Consider the following 9,226-nt stretch of genomic DNA (forward strand, 5'->3'; position numbering starts at 1 on the left):
CACATTAAGGAAATTTTTTAGCCCTTGAAGTGTACACATAAAGCCAAACTCTTGGTTTGTTGGAAATGCCTCTTTGGGAAGAAGGTGATGATTTAAAATGCCATATTTCAAAGAGTTGTCACACAAGTAAATACAAAGCCTACCTCCCCTGGGAAATACCATATAATGGATTTAAAAGATGAACAAAATCCCAGTGTTTATTCATTCTAGTGGATGAAAAGAGCAAACTCACTGGCTTATCACAATGGTCAATTGTACAACAAGCTGAAACAGGCCATTTCTGACAGCCAGTGAAAAGTAACATTTGTGCCCATTAAAAAAAAAACAACAAAAAACAACCAAACCACTCATGTTGTATTTCATAATGAAAAGCCAATGGAAGTCCCCAGCCAAGCTTTTTTAACACTGAACGATCTTGATTTATACTTTGTTTGAAGTTCTCAAAATGAAGCTTTCAGTCTCTAGCTCACTAAAAATAGCCTGGCAGGTTTGGGAGGCAGCTGAGGCAGGTAAGGTTGGGGCATTCAGCCCTTAGGAGAACAATTTAGGCATTACTCTTTTGTTCTTTAGAAAGCAATCATGTCTTCTATGCATTCAAGTCTGCAAATTCTCAGTAATAAATAGTCCATCTGAAGCTGATTTGTATTTGCAGAACCTGAACTTTTTCTGAGAAAACTCAACATTACTAATGGAAAAATGTGCCCTCCCTGCACATATTTCAGCTGGAATATTTGTAGTTACCTATTAGCAGTTAAACCACTGAGAGATGCCGTGAGACCTTTATAATAAAACAGTCCCTTTTCTCCACCAATTCTTCTTTTTTTAATAAGGAATTAGGCAAAGCTCTGCCAGGACTGGTTTGCAGTAGCTGACTGCTCTGGGATCAGTTGAGCTCTCCAGGTTTCCACTTGCCTATTCAGATTCTGAGAGTTTTCACTTCAGAAAATCTGTTACTTATATAGGTAGGTACAGCACTGCTAGTCCAAATATGATTTATGGAATTGGTTCTGAACTCAGACAAGGCCAACAAACTCTCTCCAGTTCTCCATCAGAACTGGATGTCAGTTCCTGAGCTACACGTAAAGACATTTCTGACCCTCTGTGCAGAAATGCATTCAACATAATATTATAATGACCTGCAGGACAAAAGACATAAAAATATGGAAAATAAATTTTTAATCTTGCAGACACTATTCACATTTCTTTGGATTTACTGTAGCCTGATATTATTGTTGTTCTGAGGTCAGTTTTGTGGGGATTCATGCTGATCACATATATATAACTTTGGAGTCAGGTATGTTTTTTCAGCCCCAAACGTATTAAGGGAACATTTCTTTTTTATCTTACTAATAAACAGCTTAGTTTTCAATTTTCTATGCTTTACCCAATTATCTTAGAACATTATTTCTTCACCCATAAGCAATGTGGAGCTGGAAGATGGAAGTGGAAAAGCTGCAATCTGTTGGATCCCTCCATGTGCACAGGTCCTGAAATTCCTCATTGTCCAAACCCTTTCTTACACACAGCTTCATAAGCTTCAGAAGAGCCCCACGAGACTCTTTCACTCCAAATTTCACACAGCAGACAGTGAGAAGGAAAGAAGATAGAGACATCAGAATTAAAGATTGAATGTTTAAGGGATTCTGTTCAGCAATTGGGCTTATTTTAAGCCTTAGTGATGACAGTGTTAGACCTAAAAACAAACAAAAAAAAGTATTAACAAATCAGCTGCTGAAAGCTCTTTAAGCCTCAGAACTGGGATAAATGACATTTCTGCCGTGTTGCAAGCTGCATCAGGAAAGGAGGAGGTTGTCTTGCTTTGAGTGTATCCTAAATTAAAAGCCATAAGGAAACTATTGTGCTCCAGTTCTGCAGAACAAAGAACATGCTGTAGAGTATATTCCTCAATAATTTAAACTTTAAAAAGTATGGCGTTTCAAGCCTTAAAATAACAAAAGCTACACTCTTGCAGAGGTTATACCACATGGGGGTGTTCATTTCCCTTTGTCTTAGCTGCATAAACTCAAAATCAACCCAATACAGTAAATGATGTCTGCCCTATTGTCTTGTATAAACACTCTTTTGTTTTTCTTCAGTGCAAAGCTGTGTTTAAAGAAAGCTCTGTACGAATTCCAATAAAGAAAGCAGTGTAAGAAAACTGGATTCGTAAAACGACTCAGAACAGCTCTACTGTTACCTCGCCTGGTGCTGCAAAGCCAGCAAAGTCAGATAATATTTTATTTGGAGCTGAAATGAACTGTTGTGAACTCTGACAAACCAGCACTTCAAAGCATTCTGAGCATTCTGCCACCAGCACAAGGAAATTTATCGTGACTAAGAGCCTGACTCTGACCCTCCTTGCACCATCTTTACTCTGCCGACTTCAGCTGGATGGAAGAGCAGGAGAAAGTCATTCAACCCTCTGCTGTCTCCGATTTAGAGAAACATGCCAGATATAAAGATGGCAATCATACTCAACACACCTATTTTAATCCCAAGAAAAAGCAGTTCAGAAAAACCTCAGACAAAAATTTGGACAACTTCATGGGTGGCCCACACAGGACTCAAGAGAACTGATGGAAAGTAAGATGTCAGATCTGGTGATATTGCTGAATCTTTAGAAATTCAGACTTTCTGGGACTGGGATACAGCCCACATCATTATTTTTACTGAGCCATAGAAATGCATCAACATGGCTGAATTACAATATAAACCACAATAAAATTGTTTTGAGGCTTTGAGAAAAGATACATATTTTTGCAGCCTCAAGCCCATTCTGGATTTCATGGAGATTGGTGTGTAGCTACTTGACATTATTACGATGATAATTTATTAATGATCTGTATATTCCAGTGCCCCTCTGGCTCTCCTGAGACAATATCAAGACTTCTCTCTGCTATGCATTTCACAGACATAAAGAATGGACTTTTTTGTCCTCATAAATCAGCAGAATAATGCAATTGCTGAATGCACATAAAGGCCAGAACACAAGAGGATTGTTATAGAGCAGGGTATAAATCGTATTGCCAGTTATTCCTAAATGTTCCCTTTTTGGAGCTTTACAGGTTTGGCATTTTTTTAAATCTATACTGTGCATAGATATCCTCAGACATGAAAAACAGTTGAAAACTTGTTAAATTCCTTGATCACACATGAGTGAGTGAATAGTAAATATAGCATAGCCACCAAGAAGAATTCAAAGGGCTTGGAATCTTTAGATCTGATGTGTAATTCAGCTGACACATGGCACGTGAAATTTAACATAAAGTAATGCAAATTGGTTACAGAAAAGAAGTTCAGAAGTAAAAAGCGAAAGGGGGAAAAACTCAGAGGGGCTTAATAACATTGGACACCCAATAAAACAATCATAGGACCTGGCCTGCTGCCAGCACAGCACAAATATTCACATCCCTGGAGCTGATGGAGCAAAACCCTCACCAACACCCCACAGGGGAGCAGGGTTAATCTCAGCCACAGCTATGATGTCATCAAAAGCTATTATTTTGTTCTCGTTTTTTAAAAAAAAATGTAAAACTTGAGCACAGCCAAGAGAAGTTACACAATGAAACCGCTCTCTCCAACGCGTGCCAATGGCGTGGTGGCTGGAATGTGGATTTAGGTGAAAACAGGGTGGAATTTTTAGGGATTTATCAGCACTGTGGACTTTTCAGCATTGTTGTTTCGGGGTTGCCCGTCAGGCTTAAGAGGAGCCTCTCTGCAGTGGGGATCACACATCAGCCCTGCCCAGAGCACCACCACAGAGCCTGTGTTCTGTGGGGGCATTTTGGGGTACCTGCCCTGGCCACTGTTACCTCCCTAGTCCAAAACCTGGCAGGATTAGAGAAATATGTGAAATTTTGGGGCTGTAAATAGTGAATTGCTGGAGTCATTTTTTAAAATTCCTTTGAATTTTTTTTATCACTTCCAACTCCCTTCAGTTTCAGATTACATGCCTCTAATGAGATTGCATTAAACACTATGGCACCTTCGCCATTTTTTGAGGTTTCTTAGACAAAACACTTTTTCATTTCTCATTGCCCCACTGTCTCTGAGCATTCAGAGGCACAAACTTGGATGCCTAAACCAGCAAAGAATCTCACATTTGTACATACAAGAGAAGTGCTTAACCCTGCCTCTCTGCAATTGGAGTTTTGCAAAACCATGCTGTCTTGATAGTTTAAAACTTCCTTTCATTGACCACTATAATGTGCTTTTGCAAATCTCTTGATGAATCCCAGCTTAGTTGAACTGTTCAATTACAGCTTTATCCTAATCCTACTTGCTAAGAATTAATGCCAGCAAACTCCCACATCCTAATCCTGTCCCACTTGACACTGACCCACGCTCAGTCCCACACGACGTGTGTGTTAGCACAAAGCCCTGCAAACAACATATTAATCAGGAATAAAACAAGAAAAGGAAAAAAATAAAGCAGGAAAGAGTTTTTCAGCAAAAAGACACCACTGGCTCCATACACAGGCTTGGCACATGCCAGATTTAAATATATCTTAAAAACAACATAAATACATACACAAATGTGCTGAATGGTTACAAATCTTGTAGCTAAGCTCTAAGAAGGTCTCTTGATCATGATTTAAAACAAGAGAAAAATCCAGTCTGAGGTCAGATTGAAACTATTAGAATTAGATACAGTCTTAGAAAATGGAAAGACTTTTATGTGTGATAGACTCCCATCCTCTATAATTCACTGCAGGCTGGGAAAGTGGTTCCTCCAGATCTGCTGCTGACAGCTTAATATTCCCAACGATAATGTTGTCAGGTGATAACACAGAGCCAGCCTATACACTTTGATCTGAATGGAAAGTTTGCTTTAACTGCAACATTCAGAGGTATTCTGCTTGGGAAAAAAGAGCTCAGCTAAGCTGAATTACCTGAAAAGCATCTCATTGTGGTCAAGTTAGAAACGTATCAACCTTGAACAGGTCTAAGTTGCCTTCCCTGAACAAACCTTGAACAGTGACCAAAATTCTCTCTCCAAAACCATTACTGAGGCAGACAAAGGCACACATGAACAATCCTAAAGAGCTTCATACCCAGTTTTTAAAGTGAGTGTGCTGTCAAATGTATTCTCTCAAATATCAGGAACATGAATATACGGCTTGTAGAAACTCTTGGTTTAAATGTCTCTCCACATCTTTCCTCTGCTAACCACAAGACCAACAAAATTCCTGTAGGTTTCTACATCCATACAGCTAAATATGCTTTCAATTATTTTCCTGGCACAGTTGAAGAAGAATTTCGATAGTGTAAGGCCTTTATGTCAGGACAGTAAAACTGTGTCTTTTAGAATACCATTGATACTGTTCTGCTCAGGTCCAACCCTGTAATTGCTCCAGGGGAAGGCTGGATTGTCCCTGTGGGTACCTGAGCAGGAGGGAAGAGCTGAGCAGCACTTCCCACCACGCTCAGGGATTAAGGACAGTTATTCCCCTCCTTTGGGCAAAAAGGGCACAGAGGATGGAGAAAAGTAAACTGGTGCAGGGACAGGATTCCTTCCTCAACTACTTATCAACTTTTCCAAAAGGTGATTAGTAAGAGAGGTGCAATTTCTCCATCTTCCAATTTTAGGAGAAAAGGCCAAACAGGAATGGCCAAGTTTTGCACTGGCCTCAAGAGCAGCCCATTTGCACGCTCAGAAGTTCCCTTGTCACTCAGAAAATCCTTAAAGGCTTTCAGTGCAAAGCTGGTTTATGTTGCATTTGAATCCATGCCATAATTGATCTGTCCCTGTTTTCCATGTCATGTTTCTGTTTCCAGTGTAAGGAGCATTCTGCTTGAGGGCTTGCTCAGAAAACAGGAACCCTCTAAAGTATCACACACTGAAACTGAGGGATTTGAGGTAGCAAGTAATGCACTAATGGTTAAAATCCACCAACACAAACTGGAAATGGGATCTGAAAAATAACCCAAATGTTTTGGAGATTATTATGCGTTAGAAATCAGGGCATAATTTGAAAATTGCTTTCAGGTATTATGTTTACCAAAATTGCTTTCCTACCCTGACTGAATTGCAGAGTTATTATCACCTACCACACGTACCAGATAAGCTGTAGCATTTGTAACCTGAGCATTATTCATATCATAAGGGTTTCATTAAGAGCCTCCATGTGATACCCCGGTGTTTACGTGCACACACACGTGCCCCACTGCTCTGTGTGTGCATCATCAAATTACTTTCCTTTTAATTGCAAAATCCAGGTTGTCTTTGTGCTTAATACAGGCATTATGGAGTGGAGGAAAAGAGTAGCATAAGAATAAAAGAAACTCGATTTCCTGAAATTCAAAGTACTACTGTCAGTGTACATTAAATGCACACAGCAGAGTGGTCAGTTAATTGGAAAAAAAATAGAGAAGCAACAACATCTTTAAAAAAATTAATCCAGTACATCACCTAAGCACAATAAAGCACTTAAAAGCACAGAAACTTGAACTTCACCAAGGAGAAAAACAACAACAGCCCTTTCAGTTATCAGACCCTGGTTTTGGCAGAAGTGACAGATCTTGGATGAATTTCTCATTAAGTTGTGAATTATTAATTTTAATCCTAATCCACAAAGTGAATGTTTCATCTTGGAAATCTCGACTCAAAAAAGAAATATTGTCAAAGGACTGCATCTTCATTTCCCCAGGTAGAAGGAGCAAAGTCTTGGTGTGCTGGAGTACAAAGCAGGGTGACCTTCTCCTCACTGACCCCATGGGATCCATTTCCAGAGGAGTTTCAGGAATAAACCAGCTAAATTTTGTCTTATCTTCCTCAATACAAGGTTTAAAGTTTCTGACTTGAACATACCTCCACGGACAGCAGGATTCTCCCAGAAAGTGCAGACTCCCAACAAGAAAAGCAGGAATGGTGCAGGCTGTCAGCAGCTCTGTGTGGAGACCCTCTTTGCATGAGGCATTCAATCCCCCTCAGATCACCACTACACCTTCTGGCCACCTGACTACACCACCTCTAGGGTTTTGCCTGGACTTACACTTTATTTTTCCTCTTGTCACCTATGCAGGGGTTTTAAGTTTTGGGAACTACTATATTTTTTCCAATTTGACCCAAGAGTGGCCTAAAGGTGGTTGAGTACATATTATTATCAGCCATTGGGGAGTACTGCAGAAAAGGCTACAAAGATAGAGCTATCAAGTCCACGTGGGCTAGGTTAAAACATGTTTCTTTCATGTAGAGATGATAAAAGACCTGTGGAGTAAGGGTAGGTCATGCATCACCAAAAAAGTACACATGAAAGTTGTCCCTTGCACAGTTCTCCCATTTGTCAGTCCATTATTTACCATAAATACACCTTTTGTCACTACCTGTGTCACTACCACTGGACTGTTTATGTTAATAAAAAGCAGACTGACAAAAAACTGCTCTCATGTACACTGAGAAAATACACACTGGTTTCAGAGTGGTCCAAGGCTACTAAAACACCGTGTTTTAAATATTTACATGTGGACATGTGCTGCTACAGTTTTTCTGTTGCATATAAGGAGAAATCTTATTAAAAAAAAGCCTTATAATATCATATCTTAGGCCTGTTACTTTAGCTGAATGCAGTTAAGAGCTGGCTTGTAACTTCCCATGTGAAAAAAATCATAAAAATGAAAGTCAGTTAGCACAACAATCTGTTCTGGTAACAAAACCATTCACACCTGCAAAAACAAGGCATCTGTCCCATGAGAATCAATGAAGAAAATACGTAAACAATCTAGAAACACAGAAATTTGATAGACATGCAAAATGCCATTTGCCAGCCAATGAACTGAGTGTCAGTGTATTGTTAGCAATTAGATTTAACACAGTGTCTTCTGATATTTCCTATAAATATGAGCTATGTAAATAAAGAATTAGCTTTTCTGCAAGAGAAACAAGAGTCTTGTCTGTTTCTATTACAACAGCTTTCTAGATCTTTTTAAAGGGATTTTGCCTCAGGGTATTCTCTTAAGTTTTCTGGTGTACAATGAACTTTTCCAAGTCCAGGTTAAAATCCCACTTTAACTCACCAGATAAGATGGAATCTGTGCCTTCTGAGCAGCAGCAGCACTCACTCTCTATTGCTGGGTGTTAAAAGTGCACTAAAAAAAGAGAAATATCAAGCAATAAACCACTCTAGACAATAAGGAATAGAAGTTTTCCTGCCTTCTCTCACATATTTTACTACTCTTACTATACATTATGGGTGTTATACTGCTAAAAAACATGGAGAAGGTGCTTCCATTTGTGCAGGTAAATAACATATAAAATATGTCAAGTGAATGAAAAAAATGGTGGAAGATTTGACAGCTTACACTGTTCTCAGCAACATATTTACATGCCTGTATTTATTTTGCATTGCTTGTTAATTTGTTTATTCCTCTTACTTCTAATCTTTGCAACCTCTCCCTCAATGTAAATCTGACAGTTCCTCCTGCCACCCTTCCAATGTTTTTCTTTCAACTTCCAAGCTTATGCTCTGCCCTCTTTCCCTCAAAACTTAACCGTGGTTTTTGGGAGTGTTTCTGTTCCTGCCAGTGTCTGGTGGCAGCCTCTGCATGGGCAGAGCCTCCCTGCAGAGAAATGGCAATGTTTTCCTTTTCCCAGAATCTTGTGTCCCCTCGCTGTTCCGCTCAGTGTGCGCTTCCTGAGCAGAGGAGCACTTTGTCCCATGTGTCATATGCTTGAGCCCTCCCCTCTTCCTGCCTGGGATCATGAGATTACTGCTACCAATAATAATGTCAACATTCTGAATTTACAAAATAAAAGGCACAGAGATTAAGTCCTTTAATTAAGCCTTGAGGGGAATAATCCAGACATTGCTACCAGAGATACTGATTTTTTTTTTTTAAGATGGGGGGAAAAAAAACCCTTCAACATTGTTTAAAATAATTTTCAGAACATCGCAAATTACTAAAAGCTAAGTGGCAACAAACCTTCTCCGTGTTCCTCAGCAGGCACTGGGAAGCAGCAGCTGCTCAGGGCAATCCCAAATCCACTTTCTGGGCTCAGGTGGGGCTGTTCTGTGCTGATGAAGGGAGATGGGGTGTTATCAGCACAATCACAAACAGGGGCTGACACAGGTATCACAGACACTCTCACAAACTCAGCTGGAGCTCACTTGAGTTGGTTCAGGCACTGGGGATGTTCAGTCCAGTCCCACTTTAGGAGCACCCTTAAAGGATCTCAGGGCTACAGACATGAGAGCACAGTGTGGTACCAGCTCATGCTCCTGCCCAG

General features: G+C 39.9%; 1 long non-coding RNA gene across 1 annotated transcript; it reads right to left on the minus strand.

The window, feature by feature from the left end:
* Positions 1-6,486: 6,486 nt before the first annotated feature.
* Positions 6,487-9,011, minus strand: LOC148183809 (uncharacterized). Its single transcript, XR_015773221.1, has 3 exons — positions 8,923-9,011; positions 8,017-8,088; positions 6,487-7,210 (listed from the first exon to the last, which is right to left on the minus strand). It is a non-coding gene; the product is annotated as an uncharacterized LOC148183809 (long non-coding RNA).
* Between the last annotated feature and the right edge of the window lie 215 nt (positions 9,012-9,226).

The sequence above is a fragment of the Pseudopodoces humilis genome, chromosome 9, assembly GCF_049639895.1.
Source record: "Pseudopodoces humilis isolate 2021_Gansu_Grassland_sample_001 chromosome 9, ASM4963989v1, whole genome shotgun sequence".
In the NCBI taxonomy this organism is placed as follows: Eukaryota; Metazoa; Chordata; class Aves; order Passeriformes; family Paridae; genus Pseudopodoces; species Pseudopodoces humilis.